The sequence below is a fragment of the Triticum dicoccoides genome, chromosome 6B (assembly GCF_002162155.2).
Source record: "Triticum dicoccoides isolate Atlit2015 ecotype Zavitan chromosome 6B, WEW_v2.0, whole genome shotgun sequence".
Taxonomy (NCBI): Eukaryota; Viridiplantae; Streptophyta; class Magnoliopsida; order Poales; family Poaceae; genus Triticum; species Triticum dicoccoides.
The window spans coordinates 629,722,933-629,742,258 of record NC_041391.1 but is presented as its reverse complement, the minus strand read 5'-3'; the positions used below and the strand labels follow the sequence as shown (position 1 = coordinate 629,742,258).

Here is a 19,326-nt window from a genome sequence, read left to right as displayed (position 1 = left end):
GCTTCCGGGGAGCTGTGGAGCGGTGGGGAGGAAGAGGGAGTCGTGGCGGAGCTCCTGAGCTAGTCGGGGGAGCGAGGGGTGGTCGGAGACGGTGGCTATGGCGAACGGCGGCGAGTGCGGTGCTCGGCCGTGTGAGAGAGAGAGCGAGGGAGAGGAGAGGAGAGCCGGGGGGAGAGTGAGAGAGAGCAGGGGGGAGGGCGTGGCGTCGTCCAGGGCGTCGAGCGAGGAGGGGAGGCCAGGCAAGCAGGCGAGCAGGTGGCGTGGCACGGTGGCCGTGCGCGCGCGCCGGCCACACTCCCCTCCCTCTGTCGGGGCGAAGATGACAGAGGAGGGAGGTGGGCTGGGCCGGCTGCCGGCTGGGCCAGCCAGCTGGCTGGGCCGCACAGTGTAGGAGCCCAGGTAAGCTCCTCCTGTTATATATTTTTCTGTTTTTGTTTTATTTAATATATCTGCAACTTTGTTGAATTAAATAAAATACCTAGGCAAGTTCAAAAATCACCAAACTATTCCTGGCCCATAGTTGGATTATTTCCAACATGAAACATTTTAGTTTGGAGATATTTGAGCATTTAAATATTTTATATTATTTTAAATGCCCAAATTCAAATATTTATGAATTAATTCAAAAACCCTAAGATGGCCTAGGAAAATGTGCACCACTTTTGGCAGAGGTTCTGAACCAAGACAAAAATGATGGGCATTTTAGAAGGGCATTTCAGGTTCATTGAAAATTATTTTAGTAAACCCTAGTTGGTTTCAGAGGGGACTGGGGGTTCTGTCATCCCCATTTCAAGTTTCTGATAAAAGAGTAAACATGATGCAACACTCTAATGCATGACTAGCTAGGTTGTGACAACTCACCCCCACTCAAAAGAATCTCGTCCCGAGATTTGGGTTCCTCCGGGAAGAAGGCGGGGTACTCGAGTCGAAGACGATCCTCCCTTTCCCAAGTTGCTTCATCCTCAGAATGGTGCGACCATTGAACCTTGAGAAACTTGATATTATGACGTCGGGTGGTACGTTCGGCCTGATCGAGGATACGAACGGGGTACTCTCGATATGTAAGATTATCTTGGAGATCAAGCGTTTCGTGGTCCACTTCACGGATAGGATCCGAGAAGCAACGCCTGAGTTGAGAAACGTGGAAGACATCGTGAACTCTGGAGAGGTGCGGAGGTAGCTCCAACTGGTAGGCAACTTCTCCTCGTTTGGCAAGAATGCGAAAAGGTCCAATGTAACGAGGAGCCAATTTGCCTTTGATACCGAAACGATGGGTTCCCTTCAGAGGGGTGACCCGAAGATAAGCCTTCTCGTCAACCTCGAAAGTCATAGCCTTATGTTTTCGGTCATATTGACTCTTTTGACGAGATTGGGCTGTTTTCAACTTTTCACGAACGATACGAACTTGCTCTTCTGCTTCCTGAATCATATCCGGGCCAAAGAATTGTCTTTCCCCGGTCTCTGACCAGTTAAGGGGTGTTCGACATCGTCGTCCATAGAGAACTTCAAAAGGGGCTTTACCCAAGCTAGATTGATAGCTGTTGTTATAAGCGAATTCGGCAAATGGAAGGCACTTCTCCCAGTCCATTCCGAATGAGATAACAGAGGCTCGAAGCATGTCTTCTAGAATTTGGTTGACGCGTTCCACTTGACCACTCGACTGAGGGTGGAAAGCGGTGCTAAAGGAGAGACGAGTTCCCATAGCATTTTGGAAACTTTCCCAAAATCGAGAGGTGAAAAGACTTCCTCGATCCGAGTTAATTTCCAAAGGAACACCATGAAGAGACACTATTCGGGAGGTGTATAAGTCTGCCAGTTGACTAGCGGTTATACTCTCACGAACAGGTAAGAAATGGGCTACTTTGGAAAGACGATCGACCATGACGAAAATAGCATTATTCCCTCTCTTGGTCCTGGGAAAACCGGTAATGAAATCCATACCAATTTTATCCCATTTCCATTCAGGAATAGATAGGGGTTGAAGGGTGCCAGCAGGCCGTTGATGCTCTGCTTTTACACGACGACAGACGTCGCAATTAGCAATATACTGAGCAATTTCTCTCTTCATCCTAGTCCACCAGAACCTCTGGCGTAGGTCCTGATACATCTTAGTACTACCGGGATGAATAGTGAGAGGAGATTCATGAGCCTCCTTAAGGATCAACTGCCGTAGATGCTGGTTCTTGGGAACCACTAGACGGTTCTCAAAGTACACAACACCATGATCATTTGTGGAGAAACAACTAGCACCTCCGCTAGCAATGTTCTCCTTGATCTTAGCTATTCCCTTATCTCGCTTCTGGGCAGCAATGATTTGATCCGTAAGAGTAGGTTTCGCCACCAAGGTGGAGAGAAATCCTTGAGGAACAATGTGAAGGTTAAGCTTCCGAAATTCCTCATGGAGAAGCGGTTGACTTTGTTGTAACATCAGATTGTTACAATAAGATTTACGACTTAGCGCATCAGCCATGACGTCGGCTTTCCCTGGGGTGTAGGTTATTCCTAAGTCGAAGTCTGTGATCAATTCAACCCAACGTCTCTGCCTGAGATTCAAATCCGGTTGGGTGAATATATACTTCAGACTTTGGTGATCAGTGAATATTTCGCAACGATTACCGAGGAGGTAATGTCGCCAGGTCTTAAGTGCATAGACTACGGCTGCAAGCTCTAGATCATGAGTAGGATAATTCTCCTCATGTGGGTGCAATTGCCGTGAGGCGTAGGCAATTACGTGTCGATCTTGCATGAGAATGCATCCTAGTCCTTGTCGCGAGGCGTCGCAGTAGATAACAAAGTCCTTAGAGAAGTCTGGCGGTACCAGTACGGGAGCAGAAGTCAGGCGTCTTTTCAGTTCCTGAAAGCTGTGCTCACATTGTGGAGTCCATTCGAACTTCTTATCTTTCTTGAGGAGTTCGGTTAGGGGTTTAGCAACCTTGGAGAAGTTCTCGACAAAGCGACGACAATAGCTCGCTAAGCCCAGAAAGCTCCGAACTTGCTTGACCGATTCAGGTGGAGTCCAGTTAAGGACGGCTTGAACTCGCTCAGGGTTAACAGCAATACCTTTACCAGATATTACATGACCCAGATAGGTCACTTCTGACAACCAGAATTCACATTTAGAAAATTTGGCATAAAGGCGATGCTCTCGAAGTTTCTGCAACACTAGCCTTAGATGTTCGGCATGTTCTTCCTCGTTCTTGGAGTAGATGAGTATATCATCGAGGTAAACCACGACGAATTTATCCAGATACTCCATGAAGATTGAGTTCATGAACCGAGAAAAGGTGGCTGGAGCGTTGGTTAAACCGAAGGACATGACGGTGTACTCGTATTGGCCATAACGAGTAACAAAGGCCGTTTTAGGAATGTCCCCGTTTCTGATTTTGATTTGATGGTAGCCCAACCTCAAATCCATTTTGGAGAAGACTGAGGATCCAACGAGCTGATCGTATAGGTCGTTGATCCTGGGAAGTGGATATTTGTTCTTGATTGTGACCAAGTTGACAGGTCGGTAATCTACAACCATCCGGTCCGTACCATCCTTCTTCTTGACGAATAGGACGGGGCAAGCCCACGGAGAAGAGCTAGGTCGGATGAAACCCTTTTTCAAGGACTCATCGAGTTGTTTCTTAAGTTCGGCTAGTTCTAGGGGTGCCATCTTATAAGGTCTTCTAGCAATCGGAACGGTTCCTGGAATGAGGTCTATTACAAACTCAACATCCCTGTCAGGTGGAACACCTGGCAGTTCCTCTGGAAAGACATCCGGGAAGTCACGGACTACCGGAACGTCCTCAAGGTCTGGCAAAGGGCTGGCGTTAAGAGAATATAATTGTCGCTTGGCTATTCGGGTCAAGACATTGACTATCTTCCCCGAAGGATGGGTGAGTTGGACAGTCCTAGAGAAGCAATCGATTTGGGCATGATGAGCCGACATCCAGTCCATACCCAGAATGATATTAATATCTGAAGATTTAAGGGCTATCAAAGATGCAAGGAAAACAAGTCTGTCGACTTGGATTTCGTTCCCATGGCTTACTCTAGAAGTTTGCCATTTGGATCCCGGAGTTTGGATTACCATAGAGGTTGGCATATCACCGAATGCGATGTTATGCAAGCGAGCATAATTTTCAGATATAAAAGAATGAGAGGCTCCTGTATCGAAAAGAACAGATGCCGGGTGGCAGTTAACAAGAAGTGTACCGAGAACGACGTTGGGATCCTCTTGAGCTTCTTCGGCAGAGATACAGTTGACATGGCCACGCGAAGCGGTGACCGGTTTAGCATGAAACACTTTCCCTGTCGGCTTGCCACGGCCAACAACTTTAGCAGATTGATTGGGGTTGGTCTGGGGACACTCACGCATATAGTGACCAGATTCCCCACACTTGAAACAAGTCACGGAACTGGTACGTGGAGGAGCATTGTTAGTTGGACCCCCATAGGGCTTGGCTGGAGCAGACTGTTGAACGGGGCGAGGCGCCTGGAAGGATGGCCTCGGTGTGAACCTGGGTGGCAGGGCGGTGTTGGGTACCCACACGCGGCGCTTCTGAGGACCAGCACCGGATGAGGAACCCGTGTCACGTCCATGCTTGCGTGTTGCGTCATAGTCAGTCTGACCAGTTTCAGCACTGATGGCTTTGTTGACAAGTTTCGAAAAAGATGTGCACTCATGCAGACGGAGGTCACGGCGAAGCTCAGGACTAAGGCCCTTACGGAACCTTGCTTGCTTCTTGGCGTCAGTAGACACTTCCTCAGTTGCATATCGGGCGAGATTACCAAACTCCCTGCTATAGGCATCCACAGAAAGTCGGCCTTGGGTGAAACTGCAAAATTCTTCACGTTTACGGTCCATGAGACCCTCCGGAATGTGATGTTCACGGAAAGCCTCGCTGAATTCAGCCCACGTAGTGACATGGCCCGCTGGGCGCATAGCTCCATAATTCTCCCACCATAGACTGGCGGGGCCTTCAAGATGATATGCAGCAAAGGTGACCTTGTCAGCCTCCGCTACCAGCGCGGAACGCAGTTTATGGGAGATACTGCGAAGCCAGTCATCAGCGTCGAGAGGCTCGACGGAGTGGTGGAACGTGGGTGGATGCAATTTGATAAAATCACTGAGTGACACCACGTTAGCCCTCTGATGGTGTGCTGTATTCTGTTCAATACGCTCCAACAAACGGTTCGTCTCCCGCTTGTTTCTCTCAGCTTCCATCATCACCTCGGCTAGTGAAGGAGGATGAGGCAGATTTACACCCCTGGCTTCACTGCCTTCGGCCTGCTCTTGAGAAGCAGGGTTAGCGCGCGTGTTGACCATCCTAGGAAATCAAGACAATGTTTTAGTCAGGATGGTAAAATTCTGACATAGGATTTATAATGTAAGAAATAACTCGGAATGCAAGATGATCATCCGTATGACATGGTAGATACAGAAACTGCTTCTTTATTCCATCGTCATACACACCATACAGGGTTTAGTACAAGACCAAACAAAGTACTATTACGGTGAAAAGAGGATTACATCTCATCGGAGACATTCCAAGCTCCTATACATTATTTTTCTACATCTCCGGAAAGAGTACAAACTAGGTCATATCCCACGAGTCATGCGGGACGATAGACGACATAGCTAGTGCGAACTAGTGATACTACCACTAACTCAGACAGATCCGTAGTAGTCCTCGTAAAAGTCACCTCCATAGCCTGGGAGTTCAGCATGATCATCCGGAAACAGACGGTCTCGCGGAGCTTGTGGACCATAGGGGCTAGGATGAGGCCTTGGACCAACAAACGGTGGCCTGCGGGGACCGCGAGGTGGGGTGATGCCTCCCACATCACGCCAAACCATCACGTCTGGTAGAGCAGATCTCACAGGATAGAGATCGTGCATATCTGAATATCCAGCTTGCACCGCCGGTGCGAACCGAGTCAAAGTGGCCCAGTGGTCAGCACGGGTGTTGAAGAGCTCTAGCCTTAAGGCCCGATTTTCTCGGTCCTTATCCTCGAGCATCTCAGCAGTGGTGCGAGTCCGTGAATCCTCCTGAGTGGGGTCAGCATAGATAGCCTGGAGATACCCTTGTGCTCCCGGAAGTGATCCTGGCATATACCGGAAATCAGAGTCCCGAAATATACCAGATCTGACTCGCATAATGGTCATCATAGAGTAGGCGGCGTCCTGCACAGCCATCTCAATGGTAACCCCGAGTCCATAGGAGCAGTGAAGAGGCTCGGTGGATCCAGGATAAGATGGAAATATCCTGACAGTGCAGAGATACTGGCTCTGATTAAAATCTCGGAATTGCTCTTCGACCGTGTACTCGGGATACCAGCGATATCCAGCCTCAGTCATTACCCTGACCAACTTAGCAGTATGGCCGGGTACATCTAGGCATCGAGTCAGGCGAACCACTTGATTGAGGTCGCGAGTGGCCATCTGAAAGCACAATCATAATGCAAGGGCATTAGAATTTCTAGCAAAATTTTGGCAGCATAACAGCTGTAAATGCTCAAGAAGGATTTTGAGACATTTGACAAAGGATTTCATACACACTCAACATCATCATATCAAAGTTCTGAATCCGTTCTGGCAACATAATGTGGTAGTAGAACTAAACTAGGCTGGTAGCCATCAAACTTATAAGGTACTACTGATTAGTAACTCGTGATCCTGATAGAGAGAACAGATCCTAATTCCTTAACCCCCGGTGGAAGAATGGACTGACTCAGATCAGAAAGTCATAAGGTAAAGGAGTAAAAAGAGCCTTACGTTCCATCCCACAAACAATTCCCCTACATATAACTAAAGAATTTCTAGACTCAACATCGACCAGTTTGGCTTGGAGAACCTACAGGCAGTCCAGCTCTGATGCCAACGCTGTCAGGACCCCGACTCGATGTCACATCGATCTAGCTGGTAACACCTCATATCACTTTGCGGCCTCACGCACGGTATTCCCACGGGTGTCGTCTTACCTTTTCCCGGGACCGTTTGCGCCTTTTGGCTCACGTATATGATAGTGTCGCTAGCATCCATATGATAAAGAGCCCGGGCTGACATGACTAGTCGTAAACCCAAAGTGGCACAGACTTACAGGGACAGGCATCCATGACCCAGCTTCGAACGTGTCGGTCATCAGCAAGTGGGTCCGGGCTGTAGCACTGGGCTAGCAGGACTCCGGTAAACCGGGCTGTAGCGGGCTAACAGGACTCCGGTACTCAAAGCGTGACATTTCCCCGAAGGGACAGACACAGGAACGAAGGACACATGCCGGCCAGCCTAAGTGTTCCAGAGCAGTAGCAAGCTACCATGGCTCAGCGGTAACACTAGGAGACATTTCCCGGTAAGAGAGGCTACTAAAGATAACAACTAGATAGTCAGATCCCACACATACCAAGCATTTCAATCATACACACAATATGCTCGATATGTGCAAATACAACGAAGCATCACAACATGACTCTATGACACAAGTACTTTATTTAAGGCTCAGTGAGCCATACATAACATACACAAAGGTACGGGTCTCACGACCCAACATACAAGTCATACAGTCATACAAACCAGCAGCGGAAGTAACTTGTCTGAGTACAGACAACTAGTAAAATAAAAGAGGCTTGGAAAGCCTAGCTATACAACGTGGTCCTTCACAAGCTCAGGGTCACCACCTGGGTCTTTAGCCTACTCGTTGATGTCAACGTCTACATAGAACCCATCAGAAGGGGTTGCAGCGTCTTCTGTAAAAATGTAGATTATAGCAACATGAGTACAAAGGTACTCAGCAAGACTTACATCAGATCCTACATACATGCATCGTATCAAGAAGGGTTGGTGGAGTTATTGCAGCAAGCCAGCTTTGACTCTTGGCTAGGCTATCCTACGATAATCCAACTTGAAATGGTTTTGCGCACACGAGTCCACTACTCACCACTTCAATACACTACCGAGGATCCACCTCCGTCTTCCTACGGAAGAGCCATCCTCGGCACTCACACTTATCTTGAGGCTTTTAACAGTTTCCATTTACTTGTCTATGAACTGTATAGGCAACCAAGCAGTCCTTTACCGCGGACGCGGCTATTCGAATAGATTATGATAACCCTGCAGGGGTGTACTTCTTCATACATGTTTCCACCACTTAGCGTCTGCACACGACATGTGCTCGGCAGACTTCAAGCGAAAGCCGACGTGGGTGTAGACCACGACCTACCTAAACACTTAAGCCTCTAGTCCAGGTTTATCGCTTATTCAGGTTCCATCCGCAGGGAGTCCGGCCGGGGTTTCCCATACGGCCCCGAACGATGTGAACAGGGTTCCCGAGATACCTAACGGGTATTCGGTACACCATGCCACGTACCTACCGCATCACAGCCCACCCCTACGGTCAGCGCTATCCACGGCCTCCAGTAGGCTACAAACACCAGAAACTACTTGCAACTCCTGGACAGAGAGCTAGGGTGAATAAGAAGTCGAGCGGGGTCATATTTCAGGGCCCAATGCATGGTAGTAGCTGTATCTTAAATCACGCATACAGATCTCAGTGCTTAAGGTCGGCTTCAATGAAACAACCCACCATGTACTCCTACATGGCCTCTCATCGATACCTTTACCAAATCGTGTTCACCACACCACTCTCATTACCGAGATAAACATTTCACTCTAGCCCATCACCCAGATGAACCAGACCTGACACGACTCTAAGCATAGCAGGCATAGCAAGGTAGGAACAACACATACATATGGCTCAAACAACTCCTACACATGCTAGTGGGTTTCATCTAGTTACTGTGGCAATGACAGGTCATGCAGAGGAAATGGGTCCAACTACCGTAGCACACAGCAGTTTGAAACGCGTTGTCTTAATGCAGTAAAAGAGAGCAGGAGCGAGAACATGGGATTGTATCGATATGATCAAATGGTTGGTTGCTTGCCTGATGGTTCGATGCACGGATACGGTTCTTCGTTAGGGTAATCGCGGTACTCCTCGGGGACAGAACCTGTCGCAAGGGCATCGATACACAAGCATCACCAAACAATGTGCAACAATATGATGCATGCATGAAACATGGCAATATGAGTGTATTGGGCTAATGCAACTAAAGCCAGAAGGGTTTGAACAAATTTGAATCAAAGATTCAAATTTCAAATTCAAATATGGCCTTTTAAAGTGCTTTTCCTTGTTCTTCTTAAAACATCAATTTAACTTGTTTGATCATGCATGAAAATAGTACAGATGGATAGATTGGATTTTTCTGATCATTTTTCATATATAATTTGTCCAATTTGGAGTTACAGAATAAAAGTTATGAATTTTTGAAGTTTAAATAATATTCTGGAATTTCCTGATTTAAATTAAATCCAGAAAATCAATTACTGCGTCAGCCTGACGTCAGTGTGACGTCAGCAGGTCAACGGAACTGGTCCAGGTCAAACCTGACAGTGGGTCCCGCATGTCAGGGTGATTATTTTAATTAAAACTTAATTAAAACTAATCCTGTTTAATTAACAGGGCTGGGCCCCACCTGTCATTGACTCAGGGGAGTCAACCAGGGCCCACCCGTGGTCAAAGTTAGTGTCGGCTGCCGGCGTTTAATCGCCGGCGAGCCCGACGCGGCGGCGGAAGTGGTTTTGGTCATTTCGGCCACCAAACGGACCGCGGAGACCACCGGAGTGGAGCTGAGGCCAACCCGCAGCTCTTGGCGGAGCCCGTTGGGGTCGGGGTGGCCGGAGTCGACGGCGGCGAGCTCGGCTGCGGCCGCCGGGGTTCGGTCGTGCACGGGATCGGTGCTGGAGCTCGAAGTCGAGCAAAGCGAGGCGCTAGGGATGCTCTACGGGGTCTTGCGAACTTGTTGGACTCGCCGGGGTGACCAAATGGTCACTGGAGCTGCGTCGACGGCGAGCTCGGCGACGGCGGAGGTTCGGCCGTGGTGGGGAGGTGGCTACGGTGAGGGAACGAGGGGAAGGAGAGGGGGAAACGGTGGCGTAGCTCACCGCGGTTGCAGTGGGCGTCGAAGTGGGCTCGGGGACGCGCTGGAGACGGCGAATTCGACGGCGACGGTGGTCGGAGCCCGAAGAGGGGAACGGCGACGTGGCGGCGATGCAGGGCTTCCGGGGAGCTGTGGAGCGGTGGGGAGGAAGAGGGAGTCGTGGCGGAGCTCCTGAGCTAGTCGGGGGAGCGAGGGGTGGTCGGAGACGGTGGCTATGGCGAACGGCGGCGAGTGTGGTGTTCGGCCGGGCGAGAGAGAGAGCGAGGGAGAGGAGAGGAGAGCCGGGGGAGAGTGAGAGAGAGCAGGGGGGAGGGCGTGGCGTCGTCCAGGGCGTCGAGCGAGGAGGGGAGGCCAGGCAAGCAGGCGAGCAGGTGGCGTGGCGCGGTGGCCGTGCGCGCGCGCCGGCCACACTCCCCTCCCTCTGTCGGGGCGAAGACGACAGAGGAGGGAGGTGGGCTGGGCCGGCTGCCGGCTGGGCCAGCCAGCTGGCTGGGCCGCACAGTGGAGGAGCCCAGGTAAGCTCCTCCTGTTATATATTTTTCTGTTTTTGTTTTATTTAATATATCTGCAACTTTGTTGAATTAAATAAAATACCTAGGCAAGTTCAAAAATCACCAAACTATTCCTGGCCCATAGTTGGATTATTTCCAACATGAAACATTTTAGTTTGGAGATATTTGAGCATTTAAATATTTTGTATTATTTTAAATGCCCAAATTCAAATATTTATGAATTAATTCAAAAACCCTAAGATGGCCTAGGAAAATGTGCACCACTTTTGGCAGAGGTTCTGAACCAAGACAAAAATGATGGGCATTTTAGAAGGGCATTTCAGGTTCATTGAAAATTATTTTAGTAAACCCTAGTTGGTTTCAGAGGGGACTGGGGGTTCTGTCATCCCCATTTCAAGTTTCTGATGAAAGAGTAAACATGATGCAACACTCTAATGCATGACTAGCTAGGTTGTGACACTCACGGCCCGGCTGGCCTGCCAGCGGTAGTGGGAATTCTCCCGTTCCCTGCTCAAAAAGGGGTTGGTTGAATGCGGGATCTACTCCACGAGGAGCGGTACGGACGCAGATGATATCATCACAACCCCTCTTTGGGTACCGCTAGGGATGCTTAACGCCACTTTGCCAACTGGCATTACCTGCGCTTTCGTGTCTCTCAGTGTGGTCAGCACTGGGTGTTTCTGAGCAGCAAGGCTTACACCCATTCGCATTAATTCATCCAAAGTTTCTTACCCTTATGCACGAATTTTGGGATAAGCCATCTTCCTATCAAGGTTAAGGAGTCAACTGAGCATCTCAGCGGAGGGATTGAATACTCGGATCGAATCAGAGTTCACGCCGCCCGCCCTGAACAAATAGAATAGGAGGCGTGGGCCACAGGTCGCACATAGGCCATTGGGTCGCACGACAGAAGAACACCCAACATAAAGATGCACACTCCTCCATGTGAAATAAAAAGATTCATCTTCACTTTTTTGTAGTAGTCGTGACCAACAGCCATCAGCAGTCGGCTCGTTGGTAAGGCGAGAGCTTCAAGCCCGCTTTCTGGTGGCACACCCCCCAAACAAGCACCACTCGGCGAGGGGGGGGGCGGGGAAAGCTACAGGCCCAAAACCTTCGACCCTTCTTTCTATATGGGGGTGCCCGGGGCACCTCATCTTGTCATTTTGTTGCTCATTCCCCTTAGGCCAAAGTGTTTGGCCTTTACTTTGGAGCACCCGCTCACGCTTCGCTGATCTATCGCGTGGTAAAGAGAAGAGAGTATGAAAGAATTGTAAATAGAGCAGACCACGGAAAGATTCTAAATATGACAAGTCCCCCATGGATTCGATAATAAGGAAATGAAGAATGGGAACGAAACGAAATAAAGCATTTCTAGCGGATGAGCTTCTCTCCGTTTTCTCTGGTAATATAATAGGGCGGCTTGCTTTGACCAACACTCCACTTTTTGCTCTGTCCATGGAGCGTATGAATTTCCTTAAATGTAGATATACCAAAAAAGGGAATAAAGGGATAGGAATAGGAATTATAGTACCATTGGAAGAAGAGGCACCAGTGGGAACATCTCTACTGACGAACCATTTCAATAATACGGGCTGCTGTGCCACGGGGCACGACCATGGAAGTAATGAAAAAGAAGAAGTTCTGTAGTTGGACCATCTGCTCTATCCATTCGATTTGAGCTTATCCAGAGAAGATGAGACGCTAAAAATGAAAGTTTTCGCAACGCATACCGAAAAAGAGTACCTATGTTGCCGACCATTAATGACTAGTTCGAAGACCAGGAGCAGGGGCACGTGCCAAGAAAGATTTTTTACTTTCCCTATGGTTTTCGAACGTTTTCAATAAAATCTTTTCACAGAAGTATTTTCATAAAGTTTTCGGTAATATTAGTAGATGCTATTCGAACCCTTCCTTTTATTAAGATTCGAATTCTTATTCTTATTATTATCTAATTATTATTTTTTCATGTATATGCATCAGACACAATCTACTAATTGATCTATATTGTGATACCCTACTATATCATAGTCTCTACTACTAGTATTTTTAATACCTCAAGAGCTCATGAGACTCTTTTAGTGAAATTCATAAGTCTCAATTCCCGAGCGATCGCACCAAAAACTCGAGTTCCTTTTGGATTTCCTTCTTGATCAATGACAACTGTCATCATATCGTATTATCATACCGTTGTCACGTTTGAGTTCTTTACATGTACGTACAATTATAGCTCATCTTACTTCTGTCTGATCTTTCTAGAGGCATTTTGGGCACTGCTTCTTTGATTACAGAAACAATAAAAAAATATGAGCATATCAGTGATTACCAGCTCCTAAGATTCGAATACATATCAATTCGATAGCCCCACTCCGTTGTTATCCGCTACATTCAAAAGGGTCTGAGTGAGATGGATCTTGGAAGTCTGGTTTTTGATTGGATAGTGATCTCGGGCACGAGTGGTTGATCTTCGCGGGTCGTGAGTGGCCATGGAAAGGAGTATTTATGTCAATATGTTCGATCGAGAAGATTGGACGATGAAAGACGGATCCTTTGTGGTTTGAATAATAGGCTGTGGTCTCGATATTGGGCTATGGGCTGATTGATTTCTGTATGAGCCTCTTGTGATTGGGCTCTCGTGGGCGGATTACCCGATGTGTACTCATCTTCCAACAAAGAGGAGAAGACATAACCAGAAGAATTGTGAGAAATAAGTTAATTTATCAAGTTGAGGCATTTCGATTTGGATTTCAAATAAGAAAGACAGAAAAAGACTCCTGCACCCTCGAGAGCATTCTCTTTCACTTGCATTTCTTCCTGAAGTTGTCTCGAAGACCTGTCCAGCCTTGATTTTCCCACTTATTACTCGAGCGCGCTGAGGCAACTCTGAACTAAGCTCAGGGGAGGGGTAGTAGGTATGCTTCAAACCCTCCAGCACCTTGAAGAACGATGGCACTAGATCGGGAAAGATGAATGACCAATGAGGACAGGACAATGGGGGAAGTTGGTAATAGAGAATCCTCCCTTCTTCTTTGCTTTCTTGCCTGAAAAAATCCAAAACTAACCATTGGAACCTCATGGGCTACCGAGTTAGGAGATTCATTTTCTTTATTACTTTTACTTTTTTTACTAAGTTATTCTAAAAGATAAGAGCTAACCGACCATCCTGATTGAATTTTTGAGTACTCGGAGTCTCTCATAAGTATGGAAAGAAAGTCTCTTCTTTCCACAACTCCTAAATTTCCCATCAGCCTATCCAATCTAATTCCAGACAGAGTCAGTAGACCTTACTTTAGTGTAGGTAGTGTTAGATAATTAGGAAGTCTTGATAGTCTTTCGTATAATCTCTTCTTCAATCCTAGGAGCAAAAAAGGAATGTCCTTTAGGGACCTTTGGATAAAAAGATTTCCGACCTCTTACTTTCGTAGTTATGAATTGCGGAATAGAATCAATTATGAAATTCATAAGTATATATCCCCCATCCCTATTGGTATCGGTTTGGGCCACTACCCAGAACCCTGCCAGAGCCCTATTTTTAAGAAGAAATTGACAGTCTTTTTTAGAACTAGAACTATGGTAAAATCCAGTATCGACGGGCCTAGTTCTTTTCCTTTGCTTATGCAGGGCAAGAATTTGTCAAGTTCATCAGTACAATAAGAAATCCTAAGTATTTTTTTGGTCAGGCGACACCCAGATTTGAACTGGGGATAAAGGATTTGCAGTCCCCTGCCTTACCGCTTGGCCATGCCGCCAAATCCGATCCAAAATCGAGGAAAATCTTATTCATCCACATTATTTGACTAATTTTTATTCGTAGGAGGGGATTATTAAACCCTTTTTGATTTTTTTTAGATCATTGAATCCCTTTATACTTATCCCTTTCCAATCCCTTTTAATAAATTCGTTCCTATTTTTTATTGGACCTAGTTTTATTCTCTTCGATTGATTGTATCTCAAAACACACATTGCTTAAATACCTTCTATTTCTATTGAAAATAGAAAGGATTTCCAGTCATAGGCTGCCAAATTTAGGAAAAATTGGAACCATTAACTATATTATTTGTTATTATTTGCTATTTTGATAAATTCTATTTGTTAGTAGTGAACGGTTCTAAAATGGGTATTGTATCCCAAATAGTGTTTCCTTAATGGCATAACAAAATCAAATTGATTTACGGCTAATCAGTATCAATTAAAAAAAGAGAATTGTGATATTGATATAGTGTGACCTGACCCCTGTTGCTCCAAGTGAAATTCTTTCTAGGGTTCTTAAAGATATTCTCCATTTTTTCCATTTCCCTACAATAAAGTATAGTCTGAAGGCTAGCACGCACCATTCCTTGCTTATGATAATCTAAGGCCAAAAAGAAAGAAGGCTCACACCATAATAATACATACCCTTTTTCCTCGATCGTCAAGGTCGTGGATTTGGATCGATTTCGATTTTACGGGCTTCATACATTGTTAAGAAAAGTACTCGGCATTGGAAAGCATCACGTTCTGGCCACACACAAAAGAAGTCGGTGGAAGGTATGGAATTTCTCGGCTGAAGGTCAGAAAGAAAGCAACCGCCAGTGCTCTCAGTTCCAGCAACGAGTCTTTTCTCTGAGAATTAAGGAAAACACACTAACCTTGTTTGTCTATGTTCACCTTGACATGAAAGACTCTTTTCCTAACCTGACTATTCTACCTGGCTAGTTCACTTCACTTTTCGAGGGATCCTGGATTGGAGTTCACTTTTCTATGAGTGTCCGAACAGCTTCAGATCCTTCCAAGGCGCCATTTCGAGACTAGGACTCTCAGGTGGGTAAGATTCGGAAAACAGAAAAGCTAACCTGAATTCCTGCTTATCCCTAGGCTGCTGCTCTGTTCCCTTAGATGCAATAGTTTACTGATCCGGTTTTCCCTAATTTCAATAGTGAGGAGGATGTCCAATAAAAATACTATATTCTAGTATCTGACCAAAGGGAAGAATGAAAATAAATAGAGATAGAGGTCTCGGAAGTAGGGCCTATTAAAAGTACAGTGCCTTCTTGTTCTTGTTCTTCTGATCGATTGATTCAATTGGATTAAAGGGAAGAGAACACCAAAACTACTAGCGAAAAGCACTTTCACCTGGCTAGCACTTAGCAAGGTTAGTTTAGTTTGCTTGGAAGGGGAGCATTACAAATGCATAACTCGAAATGACACTAAAGACTAAAGCTAGAACATCTATAGTGACAGACGAGGGCGAATCATAACTAGAAGAAGGCCTCCGAACTGCTTCAAATCAAGAAATCATGGGGAGCTTTTGGTCAAGTCTTGGAAGGGACTCCCATCCCAGAGTGTGAAAGCTCTCGGGAGAAGGGAATCGACAACACAACTAGAGCTGCCCTTTCTTTGGTTTAGTAAGAAGCTTCCTCAAGTATGTCGATTTGTAGTACGGTCAGTTCACTCGAATCCACTGACTTCATGCACGGGGACTCGACCATCAATCCTTTCTTGTGACAAGCTGTGACTGGGTGCTCTGAAACCTCCTCAAAAGGAGGGGCGGTGGGTAAGGTAATTGAAGTAACTAGCGAGTATTAAGATTAGCAATAAGCATAATAAACTGATGCATCCGAAGATGGTGAATCTAGAATAGAGGCCGGGTGGGGAAGCAAAAGATGCAAGAGAGCCTTTTTCCGGGAAGGAAGGGATGGCCGAGAATGATGTCCTTTCTCGTGCCTAATGCCTAATGCCTAAGCGGGAGCGCCCCTCTATCTGCTACTTTACACTACTCCTTGAATGTGTCCTCTCGGCTCTCCTCGAAACTATTCTGAAGTTTTGAATTCCATTTCTATGGATAGGTTCTAAGCATATGAGAGAAAGGCGGATGAAAGGCAGTGACCCTAAGTTCCAAATCTTGCCTTGAATAAGTAAGGTTTCAGGGAAGTTAGAAGCCTTTCGGGCTGAATAGGGGCGGTGAGAGGGTGTAGTGTAGTAAAGGAGGTGGGCTTAGAGCCAGCAAGCAAAGTAAGGCAAAGCTTTATCGCGGAGAGGGCAGATGAATGAATTGGTTCCAGGGTATGCCTTCCGAGGTATGCCGGGCAATAAGGGCAAGGAAGGCTGCGGGAAGAGTTTCAGGACTAGGCCAGAGGACTCCTGTCCATAAGGCTAGGAAGGCAGGAGCAAAAAGATTGAACTAGCCCACGCATTTGCTCCCCTCCCAATCCACCAATAACTCCCATCTCCCAGCATCTCATTCCCCCACCCCGTCGTCGAGAGCAGCCAACCCTTCTCAATAGAATCCATGTGCCATTGCCTGAATGTCAATCTGCCCCTCCTGTCCGAAAAGAAGCATATCCGAATAAAGGTACCAAGGTAACCCTTAGAGTCAAAGCATTTTTCGCTATTAAGGACTTACTGAAAAAGGCTAAAAAAAACAGGAATCAGTTGGAGGAAACTAAGGACCAGGTTCACATTATTAGTGAGCATGGATAAGAACGTTTCCCGGAATTCCACATCCCATATTGACTCTACCATCCCTAACGTTGTCCACTAAGTCCAATTTGACCTATCTCAAATAAGATCTTTTAAGATCAATTGGTTAGACGTCCCTCTCCTTTCTTTGCATAAGGCCACTAGCCATCTAGTGTTCACTATCCTTCATCTTTCGATTAGCGAGATGATTTTAAAAACTACAGGCCTGAAATTTGCCTTTCTTAAGACCCTGTTGAACATATTTTCAAAATGTTCCATCATTGGGTATAAGTAGAATCTTCATAGCCGAAAAAAACACAGGCAAAGTCAAACGTTTGTCGGTGGCACAGGGTTGTGTTTGAAGAAATGGAGTTTCGTTGTTCGTCACATGAAACTCTGCACTTAGGGATCAGCCTCACAAATATGCTCTTCGAGCTTTGAAACCGTTTTCTTTGTGGACTCGGTTGTAGGCTATATATCCATGGCTTGTTGAGATCCCCTTCCTCCTTCCTTTCTCACTGGAAAAAGCAGTAGTTGTCAATCGACGACCAGTTATCAATCAATCTGATGAAGGTAACAATATCCTCCTTGAAATACATATAATCATTCCCTGGAAAATCAACCAGATTCTCCCTCCTCTTATGGCTCAAAGGCTCAACCTGGTTAGTAAGTCGGCATAGCAGAGGAGCACTCATTCATCTTGTGGTGGGCTGGCTTACTACTCCCTGATATTAGCTCTTAGCAGTTAAGCAATTCCAAAATCAGTTTTTGCCCTGCAATGTCTTTGACCTTGGGTATATGAGTAGGAGACTTAGGACAGTAGCATCAATAGGCAGTAGGGCAAGCTGCCGGATTGACAGACAGTTATTAGGACAGTGGGTAAGCTACTTAGGCTAGGGGATAGGTACACATAGGTCAGATACGCGGGCAAGTCTCAATAACCAAAGTAGGAGTTGATGAGTGACTTTCTTCTTCTCTATTCCTTCTTACTGGACTGGACGGATTCCTTTCTGTAAACTGAGTTACTGGAGTCAAGAAAGAAGCTAGTACAATAGGAATTCTTATTCCGTAAAATAAGTCACTGGTAGGCAAGAATTTATCTCGAGAGTCAGAGCTTCGAGACGACTTTCACAGATGTTCAATCTTGCGAGGCGTATGAGCCAGATTTTTAGTACTCTCCCGACCTGTTAGAGGCCACCCTAATAAGCGGAGATTGCCGGGAAAATGTTGCTCAACAAGACAGTAACCAACTCAAAAAAGGAGACCCTGGCATAACAAGTGGTGATCTCTGTACTAGAATAGAAGCCCTGCTAATTGTGAAGAACCCACAGCTGGGAGCGTTAGCAACTGGATTTTACCACACTCCGTTATACCCTCCCTTGGGGGATTGCTTGGTGCTAATGTAGGACTTTCGGAGACCTTCCGCTTGCTGTTTTGGTTCAGCCTGAGTGGCCATAACTTCTACTGTGATTTAGTTTGGAGCAGTCTTGCTCTTGTTGTTCCATTGTTGCGCGTCCTATTCTGATATTTAGGACCAAGATGTATTGGATTCTCTTTCGGATAGGCCCTGAAAGGAGAAGAAAGGCTGAAATGCCAACGGACGTCTGTCTATTCTCTAATTCACCCAATCCCTATCCGCTTTCCAAAAAGGAAGAATGCATGAACCACGGCAGAGGAGAAAGGACGGATCACCTACCGATCTTTTACAAAACTATGCCAGAAAGGATATAAAGATTGACCGGTACAAAAGCATCTCCATCAATCTACGCTCATTAAGGAGAGGGTTCCTTAGAGAATAAAATGGGGAGCAAACGAAAAAGATGTGTGGCTGAGGTGTTGGGAGCCCCCAATAGAGAAGGACGATGCGGAAAGGGATTTCAGCCAGTCCTTGTCTATTGCTGGGCTGGTTGTTTTGTCACGGTCCGATTAGTAGAAGGTGAGTGAGTAAGACGAGGCCCTCGAAGCGTAATGTAGAGCTATACTGCTCTTGTTTTTCCTTCCGCCCTGCTTAGGAGAACTTTGTCTAGAACCCACTTCAGCTAGCTTTCAAGGATACCATTACAGATGAGTGAAGCGAGTATACCATTTCCGGAGCTCCCGAGGTAGCGCGGTAGCGGAAGCCCTTTCTAGTTCAAGCAGTTCCAATTCCTATTCTGCCTCACCGCTTACACCACACTCTATTGGTTCGCCTTGTGGTGCCTTTCGATCAAGGTCTACTTTGGTTGATCCACTTTCTTCTACAATGCATTATCCGCATCGAAGTTAGCCAGGTTCCTACCGCTTCTTGATATTATGGATTTTGCAATCCCTGAACGCCAGTGCTTCTACAACCAACGGATACTATTTAACATAAATAATAAGTAGAAATGGACAAACGAGTGTGGCTACACAGAGT

General features: G+C 46.4%; 1 non-coding gene and 1 pseudogene across 1 annotated transcript; both read right to left on the bottom strand.

The window, feature by feature from the left end:
- Window positions 1-12,152, bottom strand: part of LOC119320497 — a 17,576-nt pseudogene extending 5,424 nt beyond the window's left edge.
- A 2,019-nt stretch (window positions 12,153-14,171) lies between these two features.
- On the bottom strand, window positions 14,172-14,242 carry TRNAC-GCA. Its single transcript has one exon. It is a non-coding gene; the product is annotated as a tRNA-Cys (tRNA).
- Between the last annotated feature and the right edge of the window lie 5,084 nt (window positions 14,243-19,326).